Source organism: Symphalangus syndactylus, chromosome 18 (genome assembly GCF_028878055.3).
Source record: "Symphalangus syndactylus isolate Jambi chromosome 18, NHGRI_mSymSyn1-v2.1_pri, whole genome shotgun sequence".
In the NCBI taxonomy this organism is placed as follows: domain Eukaryota; kingdom Metazoa; phylum Chordata; class Mammalia; order Primates; family Hylobatidae; genus Symphalangus; species Symphalangus syndactylus.
In genome coordinates, this window is record NC_072440.2 from 76,638,234 (window position 1) to 76,650,547 (window position 12,314).

The window sequence follows — 12,314 nt, forward strand, 5'->3', positions numbered from 1 at the left end:
ATTACTACTAAAAATATAATCATTGCCACCATATTTCAAGGCTTGTTATATGCAGGACACTGTGCTAAGCACTTTACTTATGTATTCATTCCATTCTCATAATATGCCTATGAGCAGAGAAGATGTATTTACTGCAAAGTTTACGTTTTGGGGCCCCTTCAGGTAAACAAACCCTTTTTGAAGTCCTAGCGAGGTGTTTACATGCTCATTTTTTTTGGAAAATTTGCAAAAGTAAAATGTCTTAACTGCAATGGTATATGGCTGCTAATTCTTTCCGCCTGAACTTCTCTCTTGTTACACATTCTCTCCTGGTAGTCGGTGCTGCAGAGGCTGGGAGCATTTTGAGATCCAGCTAAGACAATACATTAGGAATAGGGTTGGTGAGATATGTTTATGTGGTTCTCAATTATTTTCATGTATAGTTAAGTCACTATAAGCTGCCCTTGTGTAGCCGAGACCAGAGAGTTCCCTGATCCCCGTCACAGGATGTGTGACAGGGGTGTGGGGTCACCACAGCTGCTCAAATCCCTTACAGGAGGTGGAGCATGCAGACGGACAGGTGCAGGAGCCCAGATGGGCGTGTGTTACACTGGGCTGTTTTAGCCTTGCTGTCTGCAGATGGCTTAAGTGTTAACCAGCTCAGTGGACCCTCCACCTTTCTGCAAGGGCAGAGGACCAGTGTGATAGCTTTCTGTAACCCAAGCTCTTGTCCAGTGTCCCGAAAAAATTGGGTCACACAAAGACTTGAAGGATGAATGCAGGGGTTTTACTGAGTGGTGGAAGTGGCTCTCAGTGGGATGGATGGGGAGCTGGAAGGGGGATGGAGTGGGAAGATAATCTTCCCCTGGAGTTTGGCCGTCCAGTGGCCGAACTCCTCTCTGACTACCTCCAGCCAAACTCCTCCCAGTGTTCAGACATTCCTTCGCTTTGTCTTTTCCTGTCACGCCGTTCTACCACTTGTCTGCTCGTCTCCTCATCTGGTCATCTCCTGCTTCTGAAGCCTGGGGTTCAGGGTTTGTGTGGGTACAGGATAGTGGGGTGTGGCAGGCCAAAAGGCAACTTTTTGGACATGAAAACAAGAATGCCTGTTCTCACTTAGGGCCGTGGGTATCCATGCTTGAGGGTGGGGCCTTTGCTGGGAAACTGCCCTCTTCTACCCAGTATTTCCCTGTCTCCTGTCTGTATCATAGGGATGACTTCTAGGAATACTTCTGCCACCACCCTGCTTATTCACTTGGTATCTTGATATCAACAGCAGGGCTGGGGGTGGTATTGCAATGGGAACTGTAGAAATGTAGGTAGAGAGGAGAAAACAGGTTTGAAATGTATGAAGGCAAAAGTTAGGCTGTGGGAAATTCTTCCAAAGTATGCAACTCATATATGAAACAAGCTCATTAGAGCTTTTTCCCAAGTTTGATGGCAATCACAAAAATTCATACAACATTAACAACAATGAATTGTGAAGCTGAGATAAAATCTTCTGAGTCATTGATAATAATATTAAATTTTTATCAACCATGCTAGAAAAAATAATTCTTTATTCTCACTATAGAAATAATGCTACAAAATTACTGTCATATGAAGACAGACCATGCAGCCTGAACAAAAAGGATAAAGTATTTATTTTATTAGTCAATTTTTAATAAAAACTGCTATTTAAAAATGTTTTGTGATGTTTGGCATTTATCAGCTTTTAATATTTGTAATCTGTCATGGCTTTCCTTTTTATTCTAAGTAAATATTAATTTTTATATCCACTTTTATATTTTAGTTTTGTATTCTTTTACTTAAAAAGTGTCTACAACATAATATAACCTTCATACCCCACAAATGTGTAAAAATGGCTTAAATGATAGAGATTTTTCTTCCTCATATAATAAGACATCTATCTAGAGATGTCTTAGATAGACACCTAAGAAACCCTAAAGAGCTTCTGCCAAAGAGCTTCTGCACAGCAAAAGAAATTATCAACAAAGTAAAGAGACAACCTCCAGAATGGGAGACATCACAGAGAAGCCATCCAGAACCCTGACCGTGTACACATGTTGAGTTAACTCTCTCATATAATAAGACATCTATCTCTAGAGCTATGAGACATCTATATCTCTACATGGCTTCTCTGTGATTTTCTTTGCTTTCTCCTCATGGTTGGAAGAAGGTTGCTGTAGCACCAAACATCACTGAATTACACAATAATATCTACAATTATGAAGAAAGTAAGATGTGCTTCCTCTTCTCAAGTCTCTCTTTTTCATCAGGGAGGAAATCCTCCCCTCCACAGTCCCTTTAAATCTCTAGTTCAGAAATGGTCATATGGCCTAACCTAAAGATAAATGGGTGGAGGATTATTATGATCAGTGTAACAATAAGAATTCATCCCCTTAGACAGGACACATTACCCTGAATATCTGAATGAAACACTCTACTGTCAAAAAAGAAGGAATGATTATTGGCTAGGAAGCCAACAGTGTTCACGACAGCATCATTGCTATAAACTGAACACTTGTGTCCCACTCAAAATAGATATGTTAAATCCTAATGGCCAGTGTGATGGTATTTGGAGGTGAGGCCTTTCAGGGTTTATTAGGTCATGAGAATAGAGCCCTCATGAGTGAGATTACTGCCCTTAAAAAGTGGCCCTAAAGAGATCCCTTGCCTCTTCCACCATGTGAATGCACAAAGCATCCTTATAAGAAGCAGGAGAGAGACCAGAGCTGTCTCTCTCTGCCACTTGAGGATACAGCCAGAGGGCAGCCATCTACAAATCAGGAAGCAGACCCACAACAGACCTTGAACCTGCCTGCACCTTGATCTAGGACTCCTTGGCCTCCAGAATGGTGAGAAATAAATTTCCATTGTTGATAAGCCACCCAGTCTATGGTAGTTTGAATAGACTAGAGCAGCCCAAGTCATGGTCTCTTTTTTTTTTTTTTTTTTTTTAATTGAGACGGAGTTTCACTCTTGTTGCCCAGGCTGGAGGGCAATGGCGCGATCTCAGCTCACCACAACCTCTGCCTCCCAGGTTCAAGCAATTGTCCTGCCTCAGCCTCCTGAGTAGCTGCGATTACAGGCATGCACCACCACACCCGGTTAATTTTTTATTTTTAGTACAGGGGTTTCTCTATGTTGGTCAGGCTGGTCTTGAACTCCTGACCTCAGATTATCTGCCCGCCTCAGCTTCCCAAAGTGCTGGGATTACAGGAGTGAGCCAGTGCACCTAGCCTGTGGTCTCCTTTTTGTGCATGAACATGCAAAGGCTTAGTGATCTAAAATGAAATACCCAAAGTCACACACCTAGAAAGCGATGAGGTCAGAAAATCCTAATGTGTTTGACTCCCAAACCCAACTAATGCCTTATACTATGTGATAGCATTCCCAACCTTCAGGGTCATGTTTCTGCTGCATACTCATAAGTTGTAGAAGTCTGAGAGGCATAGTCAAGTGCTGAGGAAGGAGTACAAGACAGTAGAAAGTGGAATAGAATGTTCCACAGGAGCAGGTAAAAAGAGGATGCCCTGGACCTGAGTCTAGAGAGCACATTTCTTAGGGATTAACATTCTAGAGAGGACCCCAAAGTCAAACTGAAAATGGGAATCTATTCCAGGTAGCCAGGCAAATAACATGAACCTGGGTTCAGAATCAAAAAAGGGGTCGAGAAGACAGGAAAGTTAAGAGTAAGACTGGCACTGATTCTTGGTTAATTAAATGGATTTTAGAGACAGAGTGTGAGCTATTTGATTTTCTACAAAGCACTAACAAGATTATGCTCACGAGCCTCCACAATGTCATGGTTTCCTACCCTCTGCCTCTTCTTATTGTCCAAAGATGCTTGGAAAATGCACAATTTTTGGTGAATTTTTGCAAAAAGTCAAGGAGTGGCACATCTGGGCAGCTGTTAAAAAGACATTTTCGGATGCAGAGTTTGCAAATACTTTCTCCCATTCAGTAGGTTGTCATTTACTCTGTTGATTATTTGTTTTGCTGTGCAGAAAATTTCTTTTTCTTTAGTTTAATTACGTCCCACTTGTCTATTTTTTGTTTTGTTGCAATTGTTTTGGAGACTTATCATAATTTCTTTGCCAAGGCCTATATTCAATAGCAAAGACATGGAATCAATCTAGATGCCTAACAATGGTATACCAGATAAAGAAAATGTGGTATGTATACACCATAGAATACTACACAGCCATAAAAAAAGAATAAAATCATGTTCTTTGCAGCAACATGGATGAAGCTGGAGGCCATTATCCTAAGTGCATTAATACAGGAACAGAAAACCAAATGCCATATGTTCTTGCTTATAAGTAGGAGCAAAACTTTAGGTACTCATGGACATAAAGACGACAACAACAGATACTAGGGACTACTAGAGTGAGGAGGAAGTGGAGGGGGCAAGGGTTGAAAAACTAACTATTGGGTACCATGCTTAGTGCCTGGGTGATAGAATCAATCGTACCCAAAACCTCAGCATCATGCAACATACCTAGGTAATAAACCTGCACATATCTCCCCTGAACCTAAAATAAACGTTGAAAAAACAAACAAAAAAGTGTCATCCTGGTTCTGGGGTTCCTTCTGTCAGAAAATCTCTTGCAGAGCAGTTGCTTTCCAGGGAGCATCTTTCTATTTTCTGGATGAGTGCACACTGCACAGAATGCTTCGGAAACACTTCCACATCTGATTTCCCAAGGCTGCCTCCTACCCTGTGGTCCCATGTAATTAAGGGCATGAAGGGGTCTACTTCCTTTCACTAGGACTGGGCTTCTTTTGCACCATGAAAATAACATATACGGAATTGACTAGAAGATTAAATCCAGATTTCATTGCAATTATTGACAAACGAACCAATTACAGGATAATAAAGATTTGTCTACTTTTGCTACACTATAGCCATCCCCATATTTTCTTTGAGGAGCAAGACCATTTGCCCAGTGTGTGTCTTCTCCATGACAGGGTAATTCCAGGTAACCACCATCCACCATGGAAGCTGAAGGGACGCAGTGTCTGCCACCTGCCTTACGATAACTAGGAGGTAATGTTTGAATGGATTCAGCAGTCCCAGGCATCACATCTATGACTGTGTCCAGAGCGACAAGTAGACTATCTCTTTCAGGATGTCCCTCTTAAGAACATGGAAACCTACCTTAAAAGCCCCCTAGAAGATCTCTCTCATGTCTTAATGTCCATTGCTAGATCACATGTCCATTTCTAACTAGTTACTTATAACAGAAAAAGGCTTTAACATCATTGGCTTAGGCTGGCCACTTGAGATAGAACGGATGTTTGAGAGTCATCCCTAAACACAATTACAGAATCTCTTTCAGTGATTTTCTATTGGTGTCAGGATATAAAATACCTAGCATAGCTCACAAGGATGCAGTCCCTATATCCCCACCCATCTCTCCAGCTTCATCTCATAACATGTCCTCCCTCCCATTCCCTGTGCTCTGGCCACCTGTAGCCTTCATCCCATAAACTCACTATATACTTTCTACCACAGGGCCTTTGCATGTGCTGTATCTCTGCCTGGAATTACCTTCCCTTCTCTCTTGGCCTAGTTAACATCTACTTATCTTTCACCTCTTAACTCAGGCTTCCCTTCCTCAGAGACTTACTTCCCTGATGAGGACAAATTTCCCTAATATATGACTTCAAGCATTGAAAACTTTCAAAATTCTCATTGTTTCATTTTCGTATTTCTTTTCATGCTTATTAGATTAACATGTAACTCCTCAACTAGACTGTAATCTCTATGAGAGCATAGAAGCTGTCTATTTTATTCCTATGCTCAGCAAAGTGCCTGGCTACATACAGATACCCTAGATACGTCATTGTTGTTATTGTTGAATGAAGAAGGGAATTTTAGGTGGTGGGGGATCACATAATTAAAATAATAGAGAAATAACAAAATAATAGAGGAAAGTTCCTGACATGAGCTTAGGGTAAGCAGAGCCTGAGTTCGAATCACGACTCTACCATTTACAAGATGTGCCTTTTGGTTGAGTTACTTGCTCTTGCCATATCTTGTGTTTTTAGAGAAGAAACATCAAACTCTGACTTGATAGGGTCACAGAAACATCAGAGGACCCACCCAAACATCAGAAGACCCACCATGTTTATGCCCCTTCCTTTCCAGGGGAGGAAACTGAGGCCAATGCAGGTAAAGTGACTTGCCTAAGAATCCATAGCCAGCTGGTATCAAAACGCTCATCTACAAAATTACATTTGTCATTTCTCCATCCATCTTTTCAAGAGTGCCGTTTCAGACCTTGAATTAGAAAGGCATCACTCTGTCCTCAGATCCTTACACAACCTACTCAGAAGATGATTTAATGTTAATAATGTGCTTCCTTCCTTGTGGAGGCATAAGTGTGATGACTCCTTGCTGCATCCTCTAATACTGTGATTAAGTGCTGCTTTTGAATTACTATCTCCATTTCCAGTACTGTGTTTTGAAGGTGTCAAACCCAATAGAGATCAGAGATAATATTCCACATGGGATTAGCATGGTTGCTACTTGAAGTGCATTCTGCAGGGGATGGCTCCTCACTCCTGATCCTGCAGAGTCACTCATTCATCCATTCATCCATCCATTCATTCATTCCACAAAGATATAGGGCATGCCAAAAATGCTGCTCTGAACTCAAATTTATGATTACAATCAGGAATAAAAGAGCTATTTAAAAATTAGGTCCTAAAAGGCCATTCAAATTTATTTCTAGTTTGTTTCTGATCATGCAGCAGGGATCTGAGGAAATAGACATAGGACAGCCAAGTGTTGACAATGGAATCAAGAAATTCTCATGGAGCACTGTGGGTCCCTATTGGTCTTCTCAGTCATTTATGGTAAATTGCAACAGACTGGGTGGCTTAAACAACAGAAATTTCTTTGTTTTGTTTTTGTTTTTGTTTTTTGAGATGGAGTCTCGCTCTGTCGCCCAGGCTGGAGTGCAGTGGCATGATCTCGGCTCACTGCAACCTCAAGCGATTCTCCTGAGTAGTCGGGACTACAGGCGTGTGCCACCATGCCCGGCTAATTTTTTGTATTTTTAGTAGAGATGGGGTCTCACTGTGTTAGCCAGGATGGTCTCCATCTCCTGACCTTGCGATCCGCCCACCTCGGCCTCCCAACATGCTGGAATTATGGGCATGAGCCACCGCCCCTAGCTCAGAAATTTATTTTCTAACAGTTCTGGAATGTGATGGTTAATTTGATACATCAACTTGACTGTGCTAAGAAAAACCCAGATAGCTGGTAAAACATTATTCCTGGGTTTGTCTAGGGGGGTGTGATATGGTTTGGCTCTGTGTCCCCACCACATCTCCTGTCGAATTGTAATCCCTAATGTTGAAGGTGGGGCCTGGTGGGAGGTGATTTCTCCATGGGGGCAGTTTCTCCTGAACAGCACCATCCCCCTTGGTACCGCTGTTGCAACGATGAGTGAGTTCTCAGGAGATCTAGTTGTTTGAAAGTGTTTAGCACCTCCCCACTCTCTTTCTCTTGGTGCTGCTCCTGCCAGATAAGAAGCCTCTTCCCATTTTGCCTTCCACCATGACTGGATGCTTCCCTGAGGCCTCCCCTGAAGCAGATGCTGCCATGCTTCCTGTACAACCTGCAGAACTGTGAGCCAATTGAACCTCATTTCTTTACCAATTGCCCAGTCTCAGGTATTTCTTTTGTTCAGTGCAAGAACAAACTAACAAAAGGTGTTTCTGGAAGGGATTTGCATTTGAATCAGTGGACTAAGTAAAGAAGACCACCAGCCAGTCTCAGTGGCTCACACCTGCAATCCCAGCACTTTGGGAGGCCGAAGTGGGTGGATCATTTGAGGTCAGGAGTTTGAGACCAGCCTGGCCAACATGGTGAAACCCCGTCTCTACTAAAAATACAAAAAATAGCCAGGCGTGGCGGCATGTGCCTGTAATCCCAGCTACTGGGGAGGCTGAGGCAGGAGAATTGCTTCAACCCGGGAGGTGGTTACAGTGAGCCGAGATCGTGCCTCTGCACTCTAGCCTGGGTGACAGAGTGAGACTCTGTCTCAAAAAAAAAAAAAAAAAAAAAAGACCACCTTCTCCAATGTAGGTGACATCATCCAATCTGTGGAGGGCCCAAGTAGAACAAAAAAGCAGAGGAAGGGTGAATTCACTCTCTTCTGGCGCAGAAACGTCCTTCTTGTCCTACCCTTGTGCATCAGAGTTCTGAGTTGTTAAAACTTTGTACCCTTGGACTTACACCAGTGGCCTCCCCAGTTCTCAGGCCTTAGGTCTCAGACAGGGAAATTCACCACTGGCTCACCTGGTTCTCAAGCATTTGAACTCAGACTGAATTGCACTCCAAGGCTTCCTGGTTCTCCAGCTTGCAGACAGCATATTGTGGGACTTCTCAAACTCCATAATCACGTGAGCCAATTCCCATCATAAATTCCCTTTTCTATATCTATGTATATCCTATTGATTTCATTTCTCTGGAGAACCCTGATTATATGGTTTGGCTGTGTCCCCACCCAAATCTCATCTTGAACTGTAGCTCCTATAATCCCCACATGCCATGGGAGGGACCCGATGGGAGGTAATTGAGTAACGGGGGCAGGTATTTCTCACGCTGTTCTCATGATACTGAAAGAGTCTCATGAGATCTGATGGTTTTATAAAAGGGCAGTTCCCCTGCACAGGCTCTCTTGCCTGCCACCTTTGCTTCTCCTGGCCCTCTGCCATGATTATGAGGCCTCCCCAGCCATGCGGGACTGTGAGTCCATTAAATGTCTTTTTCTTTATATATTACCCAGTCTCAGGCATTTCTCCATAGCAGTATGAAAACAGACTAATACACCTGACTAATATATAGAGGCTGGGAATTCCAAGATCCAGATGCCAGGCAATTTGGTCACTGGTAAGGTCCCTCTTCCTGTCTTGTAGATGCCCTCCCTCTAGCTAAGTCCTCATATGGGGGGAATAAAAAGCTTTGGTGTCTCTTTCTCTTCTTATAAGGGCACCAACCCTAAAGGATTAGGACCCCATGCTTATGACTTGTTTAATCTTTATCACCTCCTCACAGACCATATGTTCAAATACAGTCCCACTGGGGGGTTAGGGCTTCACTATGCAAACATTGGGAGAACACAGACATTCAACCCATAGCAGGGACTTTCTAGAGAATGAAAGTAACATGTGTGGGCCTTGCTCAGCCTCAGTTCTATCATAGTGGGAAGGGTGTGGCTCTGGAGTCAGATTGGCAGTTTAAATCCTGGCTTCTCCAGTGTGCCTGGATGTGTGGCTTCAGGGAAGTTCCTTAGCTTATCTGGACCTTGGCTTTCTCATCTGTAAAAATGAGGCTGAATAACTGTACCTAACTGAAAAGGTTGTCACAAAAATCAAAGAAGTGAATAGAGGTAAAGAGCTTTGAAGAGTTTCTGGCACATAGGCACTCAACAAACTCTATTTAATCCATGGGAGATTCTGTGGGATGGTCATCTCACTCTCACAACTTATAGCACTTTCCCAAGGTGGGATCAGAGTCTGCGGGTGGGCCTGGAAAAATGCATTCCAGCACACTCCCTAAGGGCCTTGGATGCATGCTTAAGCTGGAGAATCACCAGCTCACCTTCTAGGAGAGGTTGTTTAGATTTGTCTGGAGCAATTTCATTCATAATGCCAGGGTTCACGCATGCTTTCTTTATTTGGTTCTCAAAGTTTCTTTCTTCCATGGAGTTGAAAGAAGTTAGTGTCCATAAGGGAGAAGTTTCCTCCCTGCTATGTGCAGCTGACATTTAGGGCCTCCTAAGCTGTGTCCTGCAGCACCTGGCTTATTGGGGGTCAATGTAATCCAACAACTGGTTGTCTGCATAAACTAGAAGCAGACAGACTGATTTGTTCAGACATGGAATCAGGATGATTGGAATGAATCATCCACTTGTCCTCTGATCGAGACAACATTGTGGGGACCCTGGCAGCAACTGTCTTCCTGATTTGATATGATGTCACTGGGGAGGTAAGGGGAGCTGTGGCTGAAGCCCTCCTGTTAGACATGGTGGGCATTGTCTGGATGTGGCTTCCAGGATGACACTTGGTCTTCTGCAAAAAACAGTGATTTTATGGGAAGATGATTTGGCCTTAAAAGGAAAGAAATCTTTGGGAAGAAAACCCAGAGGTAAAGATTCAGATGCGAGAGTTTACTTGGGAAATAGTTCTAGGAAATGTGTGTGTGTGTGTGTGTGTATGTATGTGTGTGTGTGTGTAGTTTCCACCACTAAATTGTGGTGGAACAGAGGGAAGAGAGACAGGGAAGAGAATAAAGTAAATTAACAGGGTGCTATCAAGAAAGTGACTAATGCCAGTAGCTGGGTCTCCATTTTCTGGGGCATGCTGGGAGCCTGTCTAGAACACATGCCTCAGAATGGTTCTGCCGGAGAGGCAAGAGAAAAGGGACATTTACTCCCCAGTTTCCTGTCCACTGTGGGTTGAAGGTTGCTCTAGGAAGCATTTAATCTCCAGTATTTCTAACCTGCTTTACATGAGGGCCAACAATATTTCCATGGACTATAAAAGTAATAAGTACTCACAGTTAAAGCTTTTACATGTAGAGATGAGTTCTGAGATGGTTAGGCAGGGTACTGAGAGCACCTGATATGCTTGAAAGCATTGGCAAAATGGCAACACAAGGGTAGGCACGTTGGTAGCTACCCTTGTGCTAGGCACCTTCCAGGTGTAAACATCATAACAGCCAACGTGGACTGAGCATTTACTGTTCCCACTACAAGTATCTTCTACATTCATGCTACTCAGAATGTGGTCCATGGGCCAGCAAAATTGCATCACCTGGAAGCTTATGAGAAATGAAGATTCTCAGGACCCATTCCAGACCTACTGAATCAGAAACTGAATTGTAACCAGATCCCCAGGCAAGTCGGATACACGTAGGCACCCTTCTCATTTATGTGCTGGAAGACCATAGCCACATTTAGATGGCCTGGAATAAGCAGCAGTGAAGAAGTAGGAGCTTCCTGTGCCCAGTGAAAGGCAAGAAAGCCATGGACCCATGGAAAGAACAGAAAGCAATAGTGCCAGGAGCAATGTAGCAGCGTGGCTAGGAGAGGTGATGAGAACATGAGTGGGCCAGTCTTGGAGCACAGGAGAAGCATCCCTGGGGACTCACAAAAATAACTGAGAGAGATCTTGGGGGACAGTAAGTTCATGTAGTTCTGTGGTGGAACAAAGAACCACTACAATTTAAGTATTGTGTTAATTTGGTTCCATTTGTGGTTAAATCAGGTAAAACCTTGGCCATTTATTTAGCTTGAATGTATGTTTTGTTTCTGGACTAAACTGTGAACACTTAGAAGGAAGAACCCAGGTCTTAAATAATTTTGTCTTTCTAGCTTCTCTCTCTCTTTTTTTTTTTAATTGAGATGGGGTCTCACTCTATCATTCAGACTGGAGTGCAGTGGTGAGACCTCGGCTCACTGCATCTGCCTCCTGGGTTTAAGTCATCCTCCCACCTCAGTGCCCCAAGTATCTGGGACCACAGGTACGCACCACCACATCTGCCTAATTTTTTGTATTTTTGGTGGAGACAGGGTTTCAACATATTGCCAGGCTGGTCCCAAACTCCTGAGCTCAAGCATTCCCCTGCCTCAGCCTCCTAAAGTGCTGAGATTACAGGTGTGAACCACCATGCCTTACCTGTATTTCTAAATTCTAATGCATATAACCGGCACTCAATTGATATTTGCTGAATGATCCAATGAACTCCATTCATTAATTCATTCATGATTCATTTAACAAATAATTGATGATTGTTTTAGTCCAGGTACTGTGTTAGAGCTGAGTTAACATTTGTGAATAAGGCTGGGAGTGGTGGCTCATGCCTGTAATCCCAGCACTTTGGGAGGCAAAGGCATGTGGATCACCTGAGGTCAGGAGTTCGAGACCAGCCTGGCCAATGTGGTGAAACTCTCTCTACTAAAAATACAAAAAATTAGCCGGATGTGGTAGCAGGTACTTGTAAATCCCAGCTACTCAGGAGGCTGAAGCAGGAGAATCACTTGAACCAGGGTGGGTGGGGGTGGGGAGGGGTGGAGGTCGCAGTGAGCCGAGATCACGCCACTTCACTCTAGCCTGGGCTAAAGAACAAGAATCTGTCCCCCCCGCAAAAAAAATTGGTGAATAAACCACGTTGGTAGCTACCCTTGTGAAGCATGAGATAGAGTGGAAGTTGAATAAGCAAATAAACAAATTCCTATATACAGCTGACCCTTGAACAACGTGGGGGGTTAGGGGCATCAACTTCCTGTGCAGTCAAAATTGGCTCCCCAAAA